Raw genomic sequence first — 15,097 nt, 5'->3', positions numbered from 1 at the left:
GATATAAGAGGAGAGAGTCTTGGGGGAGAGCAGGGCTAAATCATGCAGGGCCTTGAGGGCAGAGGGGAGATGTTGGCTTTGATTTGAAGTGTGATGGGACAGGCAAGTCCATTGTAGACTCAGAGAAGTGACAGGTGTTGGGAATACTGGATAGCAGGTAAAGGCATTGTTATTCCAGGCAGGAGGTTCCAGGCTCCGCATCCCCATTGGGCAGCCTTAGAAAGGGAAGAAACTCCAGTGTAACTCCCACCAACCCCATGTACCCTAAGGAACTGGCCTTCTGCATTCTCCTGTTCCCACCTGCACTCTGTCACCATCCAAAGGCCCCTTCCCTTCTCCGGTGCCCCGTGGGGAGTGTGTTGGAGCTGATACATGGCATAGAGGGCTGGTGGCAGTAATTTGGGGCATCCTCACCCGGGTATTCTTTTTTTCCTTCTTGAAAGCTGGTAAGAATGACCACCAAGAGTCTGAAAAGTAATGTGCAAAATTGAAAGAGTAATGACAAGGTGGTGGGCTAATGCATGATGCTACATTTCTTTGAAAAAAAAAATCTTTGCAAGTTTTGCTGCTTTGTCTTTTTAATTAAGGAAACAATTTGAATGGATGTTAAGGGCATCCTTTCAGGAAAAGGCATTATTCAGTTCAGTTCAGTTCAGTCGTTCAGTTGTGTCCGCCTCTCCGTGACCCCATGAATCACAGCACGCCAGGCCTCCCTGTCCATCACCAACTCCCGGAGTTCACTCAAACTCATGTCCACAGAGTCGGTGATGCCATCCAGCCATCTCATTCTCTGTCGTCCCCTTCTCCTCCCACCCCCAACCTTTCCCAGCATCAGAGTCTTTTCCAGTGAGTCAACTCATCGCATGAGGTGGCCAAAGTATTGGAGTTTCAGCTTTAGCATCAGTCCTTCCAATGAACATCCAGGATTGATCTCCTTTAGAATGGACTGGTTGGATCTCCTTGCAGTAAGGCATTATTAAGAGACAGCAAATCGTCTTAGGGGTATGTAAGAGAAATGAGGTGATGCTCATTAATGCCCAGACGTTGGAAGAATGTCCGTGTGAAGATTTGCCATGGAGTTTGTCGATGGCACCACCAGCTCATGTTAACCTGGCACTCACCACGTGCCACGACTGGCTAATCACCTCGTGCAACCTTCATGACAGTCCACAAAGCATTGGTTCTGGTATTATCCCCATTTTACAGGAGACAGCACTGAGTCATAGAGGGATTGCCTGACCCACCCAGCATCAGGGCAAGGAGCTTAGATTTTACTGCAAGTGCACTGAGAAACAGGTTGCAAGAAGTGTCTTGGGGGTCTGGTGGATTCCCAGCCCCAAACCTGGCTCAAAGCCTGCTCTTCGCTGTGGTACCTCCTGCGTCCTCTGCTTCTCTTGGCACATCTGTCTCCCTGGGGGTCTTTTCTGAGTCCCACTGAAGGGGATAAGGTGCTGGGACCCATCTTCAAGTGGGGAGTAAATGATAGCACAATCCTAATCATAAAGGCTTGTGAAGACCCTGAACTTGAACTTGTATTTGGATTGATCTTAACCATCTTAACCAGTTCTTTATTCAGCTTTTCCAACAGAAACATATGCGACTGCCTCAGGGCTTCTAAGGAGACAGACAATGAGCAATTAAATAAGTCGATCATAACAGATTGTGCTAAATCGCGTGAAGAACCAAACAGGCTGCTGTGATGGGCCTTGATGAAGGGAGTGGTGATGGACATTGCCCAGATGGTCAGGAGGCCTGAGTGATGGAAAGGAACCAGCCTGTGAGTAGCTGGAGACTGGACAGCCCAGGCAGAGGGACCAGTGGGAGCAAAGGTCTGGAGGCAGGAAAAGGCTTGCAGTGTTGAAAGACTCCAATGGAGACTTGAATCTGGGGGCAGCGAGAAAGGGATATGAGACTGGAAAGTGAAGCAGGAGGCACCCCTGTACTGGGATGTAGAGAATATGTTATTTCTTCTCTGGTCCTTACAGAAGTTACAGGAGGTAGGCTCCATCAGTGCTGCTTTAAACACAATGAACATGAGGAAGTGGCTTGCCCAAGAATCACAGGGCCAGGAAGCGATGAGAGCTGGGATTCAGAGTCGAGTTCCGGAGCCTGTGCTGTTCCCTTGCAAGCGCTGTTTCCCAGACTCCTTCAGACTCCAGATGCTGCCCTCGTTCTGCATGTACGCCACTCCCCTTGAGCTTCCCAGCAGCTCTGTGACGTAGGTTCTGTTGTATCCCCATCTTATAGGTGGAAAAACCGAGGCACACCATGGTAAAGTGGCTTGCCCAAGGTCATCCGGCTGTGGCAGTGGGATTCCAAGCCAGGCAGTTCCCCTCCAGAGCCCAGGCACATAACCCCAACACTAGTCTGCCTTCCACACTCTCATAGATCCTTCCAGAAGGCCAACCTCCGCGGGTGAGCCCTGGCCCAGACCCCACCCCCATCAGCCCTCACAAATAGAAAAACATCTCCTGATCCACTCCCACTGGACCATGGGAATAGTCCAGGTTATTTTCTTATCGTCTTCACGGCCCAGATGCCAGCTGGACTTTGTCCCAATTAACTGCCTTCAGTCTCATGCTAATGGCCATAAACTGCTCTTGAGACAGCCCAGGCATTTTGCAAGCCTGACATATTCCTCCTTAAGTATTTTTTTTCAAATGCAAACACACAGAAGGCTCACACACCATGCCCATGTGCTTCCTATTAACTTTTTTTTCAAGTTGTTCCAGAGGAGAAATAAACCCTCCAACTACTCTGTGTGCCTTTCAGAATGGAAGGTGTTGGTTAAGCATAGGGCTTTTTAAAGAAGAAGGGAATCAAGAGAGATGGAGGCTGAGTCTGGGGCCTGAAAGCACCAACTTGGAGTCACATTGGTCCATATTCAGAAGCTGAGCTGAGTCCTTTTCTTGAAGGATTAAAATCATCATTTTATAGAAATAAAAATAAGTCCCTGAGTGGGGACTGCTCCATCATTTACAGATGGGTAAACTGAGGCACAGCAGCAGCAGCGTGACTTGTGTAGGGTAGGCATTAGGAAAGCATTAAAAATGCCTCCTGCTGGGTCTTCTACCCGATCTCAGAAACTTCCAGAAACTTCAGCAGAGCCATTCCCCCTGCCCCCCACGGCCCTGGTTGGAGATCTGTATCTGCTAATATAGCATTGCCCCACTGCCAAATGTACAGTAAACGTAGAAAAGAAAAGTTCACAGCCCCTGTAGCCTTTTCATGGCTGTTTATTTTCTTTTTTAAGTTCACCCAGGGGTTTTCGTAGCTGAAATGTATTTCTTAGGAGTTTGATTTTTTTTGTTGTTGTTCCATTTCGGCCTCTCCTGCTAAAACACTGCTGTTCATGGAAACGGCCACAAAGATTAAAAAGAGAAGAAAAAACAAACAAACAAAAATCTTGAGAGCGTGTTGTAAGAACTTACTGGTGCCCCTGAGGGGTTAAGAGCCCTGGACTCAGCTGCAGTCAGCACTGTGTCCCGCGGCGGGACCTGGGTGAGGTGCTTGGCTTCTCCAGGAATCCCTTTCATCACCTGTGGGACCAGCATCATAGCAAGAGCAGTGAGCCCATGGGGCTATTGGGGGACTGCACAGAATGGCTATGAGCAATCAGATGAAGTCTTTCAAAACTGGGTGTACTTTTTATTATTTCTCTCGTTGCTTCTGTAACGTGAGAGTTAAAGGCAGTAACCCTGAAGTCAGGCTGAGCTAACTTCCCAGTTGTTCCTGTGCGCCAGCGTGTGACTTTGAGCCTTGTGTCTTCGTACCTCGGTTTCTTTCCCTGTAAAATGGGGATACGAATTGTACCCACGCGTGGGGTGCTGCAAAAATGAGTTAATGTGTGTGAAAATATTCAGAACAGCACCGGCACAAACTAAGTGCACTACAGATGTTAAACATCATTTTCATCCTAATGTCTGATTTGATGGTATTATGTTTTCCCCAAATTCATTTCTCTTTCCTGAACTGTCCCTTTTAGGAAGTAGTTTTGGTAAGAGAAAAGAGAAATACCAATCTGAGGTTGTTGAGCCACCCACATGAGCATCAGATTCCCTGCTGGTGAAATATGGGGGGTGGGGGGCAGGCCTTACAAACAGTGGGAGAGCCTTCTTCTGGGGGGATTCCTCTTTATTATTATTTACCGAGGTCAGGGATTGTTTGGCTGCCCTGGTGGGTAAGTGGGAAAGAATCCACCTGCAAATGCAGGAGATGTGGGTTCAGTCCCTGGGTCAGGAAGATCCCCAGGAGGAGGAAATGGCAATGCACTATGCTTGCCTGGGAAATCCCATGGACAGAGGAGCCTTAGTGGGCTACAGTTTATGAGATTGCAAGAGTCAGACACGACTTAGTGACTAAACGACATCAACAACAGAGATTGTTAGTAGTGAGCTCAGAACCCAACGTAAACCTTTCCAGAGCAACATGGAAATGTGTGATTTGAGGATATGTAGGAAAATTAAAAGTCCAGCGGAAGAGTCTAACCCACTGATTTCACCCCGAGACCTCTGAGGTTGGTTTGTTCTGGATTCTCGAAACCTAGCACCTTCTCTGGCTCCAGAGACAAGTCACTGAACTCTAATGATCTGTGTTTCACAGCTCTGGCACTCATAAATACTCACTGAAAAATAAAGAAGTTGGGAAAGGTCATTGTCAAATACATCAAATATACTTGGTAAATAGTGTGTAGTGTGACATTAGATGTCTTCACTGCAGCACTTTTCGCTCAGTCGTGTCCAACTCTTTGGAGTTCTCCAGGCCAGAATACCAGAGTGGGTAGCCATTCCCTTCTCCAGGGGATCTTCCCAATCCAGGAATTGAACCCAAGTCTCCCGCATTGCAGAAAGATTCTTTACCAGCTGAGCCGGCTTCCCAGGTGGTGCTAGTAGTAAAGAACCCTCCTGCCAATGCAGGACTTAGGAGACTCGAGTTTGATCCCAGGGTGGAGTAGATCCCCTGGAGAAGGGAATGGCAACCGACTCCAGTATTCTTGCCTGGAGAATCCCACGGACAGAGAAACCTGGCAGTTCAGTTCAGTCGCTCAGTCGTGTCCAACTATTTGTGACCCCATGGACTGCAGCACACCAGGCCTCCCTGTCCATCACCAACTCCCAGAGCTTACAAACTCATGTCCATCGCATTGGTGATGCCATCCAGCCATCTCATCCGGTGTCGTCCCTTCTCCTCCCGCCTTCAATCTTTCCCACATCAGGGTCTTTTCCCGTCAGTCGATTCTTCGCCTCAGGTGGCCAAAGTATTGGAGTTTCACCTTCAGCATCAGCCCTTCCAATGACTATTCAGGACTGACTTCCTTTAGGATGGACTGGTTGGATCTCCTTGCAGTCCAAGGGACTCAAGAGTCTTCTCCAACACCACAGTTCAAAACCATCAATTCTTCAGCGCTCAGCTTTCTTTATAGTCCAACTCTCGCACCCATACATGACCACTGGAAAAACCATAGCTTTGGCTAGATGGACCTTTGTTGGAAAAGTAATGTCTCTGCTTTTTAATATGCTCTCTAGGTTGGTCATAGCTTTTCTTCCAAGGAGCAAGCAGTCCATGGGGTCGTACAGAGTCGGACACGACTGAAGCACACACACACACACACACATAGGACTTTTCAGAGCCTTTGCAGACCAATGTGCCTTGTGACTCTCCAGGAGTGAAATTCAGTAGTCAGTTTTCCCAGGTAGATTTGAACAGGGACCCTCTCCCTAAACTAATGTTCTTTGCTCACTGGGAAGCCCTGGTTGTAACGACTGTTAGTCCCCATGCTCAGCTGTTTCAGTCGTGTCTGGCTCTTTGCAACCCTTTGGACTGTAGCCCACCAGGCTCCTCTGTCCATTAGCATTCTCCAGGCGAGAATACTGGAGTGGGTTGCCATGCCCTCCTCCAGGGGCTCTTCCCGACCCAGAGATCAAAGCCCAGCCTCCTGCATCTCCTGCTTTGGCAGGGGTATTCTTTACCCCTCGCACCACCTGGGAAGCTGTTAGGCCCCTTCCTGTGTTAAAATTCGTTCTCTAAATTTTTTTCTTGATGATCACGCATGTGTTCCTTTTTTCCTGTATTTTCATTTATTTTTGATGAGATTAATTAATATACCATAGAATTCACCATCTTTAAAGTGTAGATTCAGGATTTTACTATATTCACAGAGTTGTGCAACCATCACCCTATCTCATCCCACAATATTTTCATCATTGCAAAAGAAACTCCACACCCATTAGCCATCATTCCTTAATTCCCCTCCTGCCAATTTATTTCCTTTTTTAAAATTTAAATTTAATTTGTTTTCGACTGCACTGGACTTCCCTGGTGGCTCAGCTGGTAAAGAATCCACCTGCAATGCGGGAGACCTGGGTTTGATTCCTGGGTTGGGAAGATACCCCGGCAAAGGGAACGGCTACCCACTCTAGTATTCTGGCCTGGAGAATCCCATGGGCTGTATAGCAGTCCATGGGGTCGCAAAGAGTCAGACACGACTGAGCAACTTTCACTTTCACTTCTCATTTTCGACTGCACTGAATCTTCGTCACTGCGCTCGGACTTTCTCTAGTTACAGCAAGCGAGGTCTGCTCTCAGTTGCAATATACAGGCTTCTCATTGCAGTGGCTTCTCTTGTTGCAGAGCACTGGCTCTAGGGCACACGGGCTTCAGTAGTTGTGACGTTCAGGTTTGATTGCCCTGAGGCAGGTAGGATCTTCCTGGACCAGGGACCAAACCCGTGTTCCCTGCACTGGCAGGTGGACTCCCACCCACTGGACCACCAGGAAAGTTCCCAGTGTATTTCCTTTTATAATAACGAAAAAAAAAATATATTTTAAGTTACTCATTTTATTAATTTTTTAAGCAGGTTATGCATTTATCTACTTTAAACATCTACAGAAATCTCTATCCCACCCTCACCCAACATCCACTCAGCTTCTAAATCCCCAGTACTTAGCCCGTTCTAGGTTCCTGTGAACCCATCTGGAATTTCCTCTTGCAAATATAAGCAAACATGAGCGCAGGCTATTACATTGCCTGTTTCTATGCCAGGAATCAACTCATTTGTGATTCATAAACAAGGAAATGATGGCAGGGAACTCCAAGGGTGTATTGGTTCATTTAAGATTTTCTCCTTATCATTGGTTTGAAGCAATTTAATTTTGATGGGCCTTGATGCAGTCTTTGTGATTCTAGTGCTTTGTGTTCATTGAGCTTCTCAGATCTGAGAGTTTATAGTTTTCATCAAATTTGGAAAATCTGGGGCTATTATTCAAATATCCTCCCCATGTCTTCAAGTTAACTAATCTTTTCTCCTGCAGTATCAGATTTGCTTGTTAATTACTCCCCAGTGATTTCTTTTTCGTCTTATACATAGTTTTCATCTCTAGAAGTTTTATATGGGTCTTTTTTTTTCTTCCATGTCTCTATTTAACACGCCCAAGCTTTCCTCTGGCCCCCTGAACAGACAGTACACAGTACTGTTTTAATGTGCTTATCTACTAATTCTGTCACTTGTGTCATTTTGACATTTTTATTGATTTCTCTCATTATAAGTTATATTTTCTTGCTTCTTTGCATGCTTGATAAGTTTTTTTAATATTTATTTTTATTTATTTGGCTGTGCTGGGTCTTGACTGAGGCACAAGAGATCTTCTAGTTTGAAGCATGCAGGATCTTTGGTTGTGGCTTGCAAACACTTAGTTGCAGCATGTGGGATCTAGCTTGAACCCAGGCCCCCTGCACTGAGGGCGCAGAGTCCTATCCATTGAACCACCAAGGAACTCTTGCTTGATGAGTTTTGACTGGATGTCAGACATTGTGAATCTTGCCTGGTTGACTGCTGGATATTTTTCTATTTGTATAAAAATTCTTGAGCTTTGCTCTGGGATGCAGTTGTTATATGGAAATAGATTGAATCTTTCAAGTCTTGCTTTAAGCTTTGTTGAGGGGAACAGAACAGCATCTGGTCTAGAGCTGTCTCTACCTAACAGATTTTCCCAGTATTGAGGCAAGCCTCTCTTGAGTATTCCTCTCAATGCCCCAGGAATATGAGGTTTTCCAGTTATGTTGGTGGGAACAGGAACCATTCTCAGTTCTGTTATGAGCTCTGAGGATTGTTCCTTTTGATCATTTCAAGTGGTTCTCTCCTGGCCTTGAGTAATTTCTTCACAAGCATATGCTAGTCATTACTCAAGGGAGCTCTCACGGGGAGCTCGGCAAGTCTCCAGTGCACTTTCTCTGTGCAGCCCTCTCTTTTCTGGTTCTCTGCCCTGTGAAGTCTAACCACGTTGGCCTCCCCTGGACTTGCAGCTCCATCTCCTCAATCCAGAGAGAACGCTGAGGGCCACCTGGGTCCCCCTCCCTGGACGCTCCCCCCACTGGAGAGAATCTTACAGATCACCACCTGTTTCCTCTCTTTCAAGCATTATGGTCTTTCTTTCCTCAGGTTTTTTTTTAACTTTCTAATCACTGACCTATTTATTTATTTTGTGAACTTTTTATTGTTGGAGTGTAGCCGATTAACAATGTTGTGATAGTTTCAGGTGGACAGCAAAGGGACTCAACCATAAATATACATGTAGCCCTTCTCCTCCAGACTCCCCTCCCATCCAGGCTGGCACATAACATTGAGCAGAGTTCCCTGCTACAGTGTAGGTTCTTGTTGGTTATCCATTTTAAATAAAGCAGTGTGTATTAGTCGAAGGCATCATTGTCTTTCATTATCTGATGCCCAATGTCTTGGCAATCTAGTTTTTAAACCATTTCCTGTGAGCAGGAGACCAGGCCCTGAGTCTCGGTCTTCACCAGAACTGGAGGTACAGCTTCACTGATTCATCGGCACTTTTTTCCATTACATGTGGTAATAGCAGCTGAATGCAAAATACTTAATACGGGTAAAGGCAGCAAACCTTGTAGGAGTAATTCTGTCTCTAGTGACCTGTATTCTTCCTCTGACCTCAATTTGGCCATGTGCCCTGTTTTTGAAGAATCTATGTTGCAGCTTCCCCCAATCTTTGTGTATTTTGCCCTTGTTTCCATGATTCAATACCTCTGTTATCCTTCATTGCCCCCGCCATCAAGATCCCTCCACCTCCTTTTGAAGGGGAAGTCCTGTATTTAACATGGCACCTCTCTATGTAGTACTTATTTATTTTTTCACTGTGCTGTTATTTTTATTGGGATTATTATTGCTTTCATTAATGCTGTGGTTACTAAGTTGCATGGCTTTTTAGCAATCTACTTGGACCCTGCTTTTTCCCATAAGCCCCATTATTTTAGGGCACAATTTCACACAACTCCATGGCCTCTCAGGTTATAGCAAAAACTTTGTGTATATTGTTTTCATAGGAAACACAGTGTGCATACTCTCTGTACCTTCCTTTCCTAACTTAGCTACATACCTTGGGGAACTTTCTCAGTCTGAAGAAAGCGCTTCCTCGTTCTTTCTACAGGTGCCTATTATTCCATTGAATGATATGCTGTAAATGATTTAACCAGTTCCTTATGGGGTGTTCCCAGTCTTTTGCAATTACCACCAGTAAGGCTATAAGTATACCCCTATATGTATATCATTTTGTTTTTCCGCAAGTATATCTGATAGACAAGTTCCCAGAAGGGTCAAGGGGGAAGTCCGTATTTAAATTTTCTAGATATCTCCACCTTACCCTCCATAGGGAGCCTATCCATTTAATCTCCTACCAGCAGTGTATGAGAGTGGCTGTTTTGCCAACCCAGTATAATCTTACTATTGGAGTTTTTGCTGATCTACTGCAGGAAAAATAGTGTCTCGGTGTGCAACTAATTTCTCATTGTATCTTACAAGGGTGAGCATCCTTTCAGATCTTTGATCAATTTCTGTTTTCTTTTCTGTGAACTAGGAGATTAGACTTGAAAAACTGTACCAAAGGAGAGTGGTAAGGTACTAGACATACCAGTATTGAAACATGAAGCTGGGGGACTTCCCTGGTGGTGCAGTGGCTAAGATTCTGTGCTCCCACTACAGGGGGTGCGGGTTCAATTCTGGTTGGGGAATTAAGATCCCACATGCTGCATGATGCAGAAAAAAAAAAATTAACAATTAAAAAAAGAAATATAAAGCTTTACTAATCAAAATAGTGTGATTCTGATATTGGAATAGACTGATTGACTAATAGAGAAGACCGTATAGTCCACAATGAGACCAAACATGTCAGGAAATTTAGCACATGGGGTGAATGGCATCTTAAGCCAATGGGAGAAGATAGAATATTCAGAGAATGGTGTTGGAGCAACTGGTTACCCATCTTGGGGTGGAGGGTGGAGATCCATTCCTATTCAGTTCAGTTCAGTTCAGTTCAGTCGCTCAGTAGTGTCCGACTCTTTGCGACCCCATGAATCACAGCACGCCAGGCCTCCCTGTCTATCACCAACTCCCGGAGTTCACTCAAACTCATGTCCACAGAGTCGGTGATGCCACCAGCCATCTCATTCTCTGTCCTCCCACCCCCAATCCCTCCCAGCATCAGACTCTTCTCCAGTGAGTCAACTCGTCGCATGAGGTGGCCAAAGTATTGCAGTTTCAGCTTTAGCATCAGTCCCTCCAATGAACATCCAGGATTGATCTCCTTTAGAATGGACTGGTTGGATCTCCTTTCAGTCCAAGGGACTCTCAAGAGTCTTCTCCAGCACCACAGTTCAAAAGCATCAATTCTTCGGCGATCAGCTTTCTTCACAGTCCACCTCTCACATCCATACATGACCACGGAAAAAACCATAGCCTTGACTAGACGGACCTTGGTTGGCAAAGTAATGTCTCTGCTTTTTAATATGCTATCTAGGTTGGTCATAACTTTTCTTCCAAGGAGTAAGCGTCTTTTAATTTCCTGGCTGCAATCAGCATCTGCAGTGATTTTTCCGTTCCTATTACCATATACCAAAAAAAAAAAAAAATCCGAATGGATCAAAATTTTAAATGTCAAAAGTAAAACTATAAAGTTATAGAACAAGGGACTTTCCTGGTGGTCCAGTGGCTAAGACTCCACTATGCCAATAGGAGGCCCAGGTTCAATCCCTACTCAGTGATGTAGATGCCTCCCTGAGGAGCAGCAAAATAAGGTTGTAAATGCTTACCATTTAAAAAAACTGGTAAGGCTGGATGGCGTCATTGACACAATGGACATGAGTTTGAGCAAACTTTGGGAGATGGTGAAGGACAGGGAAGCCTGGTGGGCTGCAGTTCCTGGGGTCACAAAGAGTCTTACATGACTGAGCAACAACTTAGAACAACAACAACAAATTTTTTAAAAGTTCTAGAGCAAGAATAAATCAAAACTTTTATAACCTTGACATCAGTGGACGTCGTGACTAAGAAATCCAGACGCCATCAATGAAAAGACTCACAAATTTGACAATCTTTGAGTGTTTTATTTGTTGTTGTTTTTGTCTTTGTTCTGGTATGGCAAAGAACCCCAGAAATAATGTTGGAACCGCAAAAACAAAACAGAAAACAAGCAGTGCACTGGAAGCAAAGGTTAACGTGTCAGATCAGAAACAAACACTCTTTTTCAAGTGATTCTGCAGTTCTGTGAATTAAGCTGCTCTGGGATATGACTCTTCTAATTAAGAGAGAAATGAGCTAGGTGTCCTGTTATAGGGAGTGGTAGGGTCCATGGCAGTTGGAGAGTACAGACCCATCAAAGTTAAGGGGTGGGTGTTATTCAGCTTCAGCTCCTTGCTGCTGCACTAGAACGGGACCCTGGAGAGGCCAGATCTTTCATTTTTCAAGAAAATCCTCAAAACTATATATTTTTAATAATTTTTAAGTGGATATATTGTATTTTCATTTTTATTCGGTTCACAAAGTTGTGTTTTTGTTTTTTTTTTCCTTGGCTGAGTGACTTGTGAGTTCCCTAACCAGGGATCAAAGCCGCACCCTACAGTGGAAGCATGGAGTCTTAGCCTCTGGACTGCAGGGGAATTCCCTCAAAACCGTGCTGTTGTCTTTTAGTCGCTCAGTCGTGGCCGACTCTTTTCAGCCCCATGGACTGTAGCCCGCCAGGCTCCTCTGTCCATGGGACTCCCCAGGCAAGGAGACTGGAGTGGGCTGCCGTGTCCTGCTCTCATTCTTTTTCAGTATTGGCAATGGACTTAAACACTCTTTAAAGTACCTGTGAAGCAGACAGCCATGTATATATAGCTGCTGTTTATGCCTCTGTCTTGCAGTCTGGTTCCGTATTTTCATAATTGAACCACAGATTACGAGACCAGGAATGGAAGGAGAAAATTCCAAGCCAAGTGATGACCTGGGGAGCCAGAAATATCACCTCCTTTGGTCCCCATCTCTGATTTATTTCACCACCGAGGCACATCCCAAAAGACTGGAGTTGCGGGTATGGTTATAGCTGAGTTGGAGCCCAGTGGCCTCCTGGTGAAGTCAAGTATTTCCCTATTTCTGCTTGGTGGCAGCAACTTTCAAGCCATCCTGGCTCAGCTAGTTTTGAGTAGTCTGAGTCTGCCTGGTCTCACTGTGTCGGTCAAGACAGGAGCCAGGCTTGGCATTCCTTGGGTTCCTGGCTGGTGGTCAGGTTTCCTGGAGTGAATCAGCAACTCTCTGCACACGATGAAGTGGGTGAAGTTTTCCGATACCTGTCAGCACTCTTGTGCCACGCAGTGCCTCCACCCTGGTGGCTGCTTTCTCGAGACCTTCATGCGTGTTGGCAGGCTTGCTGCCTCCTGCTTGAGCCGAAGTCTTCTGGATTTAGGACATATCAACATTAAATGGATAGTCTTTTCCTCTGGTTGCGTGGCAAGTTTGATTTGGTCACCCCCAGCTCCAGAAGCTGCTGGAGGTGACAGATGAAAACAGCTGGAGAGATTGAGAATTAGTTTGCGGACCAGCAGGGATTTTGATAAACGACAGTGCATCAAAGCCAGCATTGGCCTATAGGCCTTTTGGTGATGATGATGGGAATGTTCTTTATCTGTGCTGTCCAACATGATGGCTACTAAGTCCATGGGGTCGCAAAGAGTTGGACGCGACTGAGCGACTGAACTGAACTGAACCACGTGTGGCTGTTGAGCGTTAAAATGTGGCTGACATCCATGGCCATACCACCCTGGACACGCCTGGTTCATCTGAAATGTGGCCAAGGCAAATGAGGAGCTGAAATTTCTATTTTGTTTTATTTTAATTAATTATATCAAACATAAATGTGGCTAGTGGCTGCCATATTAGGCAGTGCAGCTCTTAAGGGATAATTAAAACCCAGCTCTAAACCTGGTTACTTCTGGAGTTGAATGAGGATGACTAGTAGGCATTATGGACTGGATGCTTTTGTCCCTCTGAGATCCATGTGTTGAAGTCTTAACCCCCAGCATGATGGTATTTGGAGATGGGGCCTTTTGGAGGTGATTAGGATTAGCTTAGGTCTTGAGGGTGGGGCCCTCTTGATGGGATTGGCGTCCTTACAAGAAGAAGAAGAGAGGGATCTCTTTCTCTCTCATCTTACACACTGAGGAAAGGCCGCGTGAGGACACAGCGAGATCGTGGCCATCTGAAGCCAGGAAGAGAGCTCTCATCCAGAACCAGATCAGGCAGCACCCTGATCTCAGACTTCCCGCTTCCAGAACTGTGAAAAGTAAATTTCTGCTGTTTAAACCACTCTGCAGTATTTTGTTGTGACAGCCCCATCTAACTAAGCTGTAGATTCTTCTGAGACATTTAAAGCAAAGGAACAGGACTTCCCTGGTAGTCCAGTGGTTAAGGATCCACCTGCCACTACATGGGACAGGGGTTCAATCCCTGGTCCAGAAAGATCCCCCGTGCCCCAGAGAAGCTGAGCCCATGAGCCATCACTACTGAAGCCCTCCTACCCTGGAGCCCATGCTCTGCAACAAGAGAAGCCGCCACAATGAGAGGCCCACGTGCTGCAACTGGAGAAAACCCACACATAACAACAGAGACCCAGCGCAGCCAAAAATACATAAATAAACAATTTTTTTAAAGCAGAAGAACATTTTAAAAAATTTCTTCTTTGCAGATGCTTCATCTCCCTCTGTTCTTGCCTCCTACTATGATAGATATTTTCAAGGCGAAGGTCCTTTCAGTCAGTTCAGTTCAGTCACTCAGTCGTGTCCGACTCTTTGTGACCCCATGAACCGCAGCACACCAGGCCTCCCTGTCTATCACCAACTCCCAGAGTCCACCCAAACCCATGTCCAAAGGTCCATTACTGAGTGCTTAATAAGTGTAACTCCCCTGAATGTGGAACTGAGAAGGAGGGGCAAGGCTGCCACCTTCCTATGACCATTATTGCAGCAAATATTAATAGAGCATCTTCTCTGTGCCAGGTGCTAAGAACACAAAGGCGAGCAAGACAGAGAAGGTCCCTACCTGCATGGAGCTCACAGCCCAGAGTAGGGAGATAGACAATAATCAAATGATGACAAAACATGTAAAATTGCATCAGTAAAGCACCGGGACGTAGCGCCAAGGTGGACTCTGCCGCTGTCTGTTCCAAGCCTGAGCTGACCTCTTCATCTGGTCCAAGACACGCCCACCAGCCCAGGTGATGCAGGTAATGGAAGGAGGAGCCCCGACCCTACATAGGGGGCAGCTCCTTTTGTTGTGCGCATCGGTCAGTTCTCTCAAATTTTCAAAACAAAAAACAGAGATCTAGAATTTTCTCAGGTATTTCCCAATTTAAAAACAAAACAAAACATAAATTGGTGGCAGCAAATTAAAAGAACTACTGTGCAGGTCAAAACAAAGCACACCTACAGACTGGATTCTGCACCCCCAGGCCACCATTTTGCTAACACTGTTCTCCATGGTGACCGTGGAAAGGACTGACATCTGGACAAGAGGCTCTGTGCTTGTTTTAGAGGCCTTACCCTCAAGGAGCTGACACCCAGCACCAGCAAACAACTCGCCGTTACTTTGTCTCTCAGCCTGACTCCAAGGCACTGGCGGAACGCGTTCCCCAATTCGTTCAACAAACATGTATAGATGTATAGAACAGTCTTTGGGACTCCATGGGAGAGGGTGAGGGTGGGATGATTTGGGAGAATGGCATTGAAACACGTATGTTGTCATATGTGAAACGAATCACTAGTTCAGGGTCAATGC

The 15,097-nt window shown here is 45.8% G+C and overlaps 1 protein-coding gene across 5 annotated transcripts in view; it reads left to right on the top strand.

Moving 5' to 3' along the window:
• The window catches only part of EYA2 (EYA transcriptional coactivator and phosphatase 2), a 265,824-nt gene that overhangs the window by 112,490 nt on the left and 138,237 nt on the right, over window positions 1-15,097 (top strand). The window lies entirely within an intron of this gene.

Source organism: Moschus berezovskii, chromosome 15 (assembly GCF_049115385.1).
Source record: "Moschus berezovskii isolate FMDL1 chromosome 15, NW_MosBer_1.0, whole genome shotgun sequence".
Taxonomy (NCBI): domain Eukaryota; kingdom Metazoa; phylum Chordata; class Mammalia; order Artiodactyla; family Moschidae; genus Moschus; species Moschus berezovskii.
The sequence above is the reverse complement of the archived record's forward strand: the minus strand, read 5'-3'. Positions and strand labels throughout refer to the sequence as shown.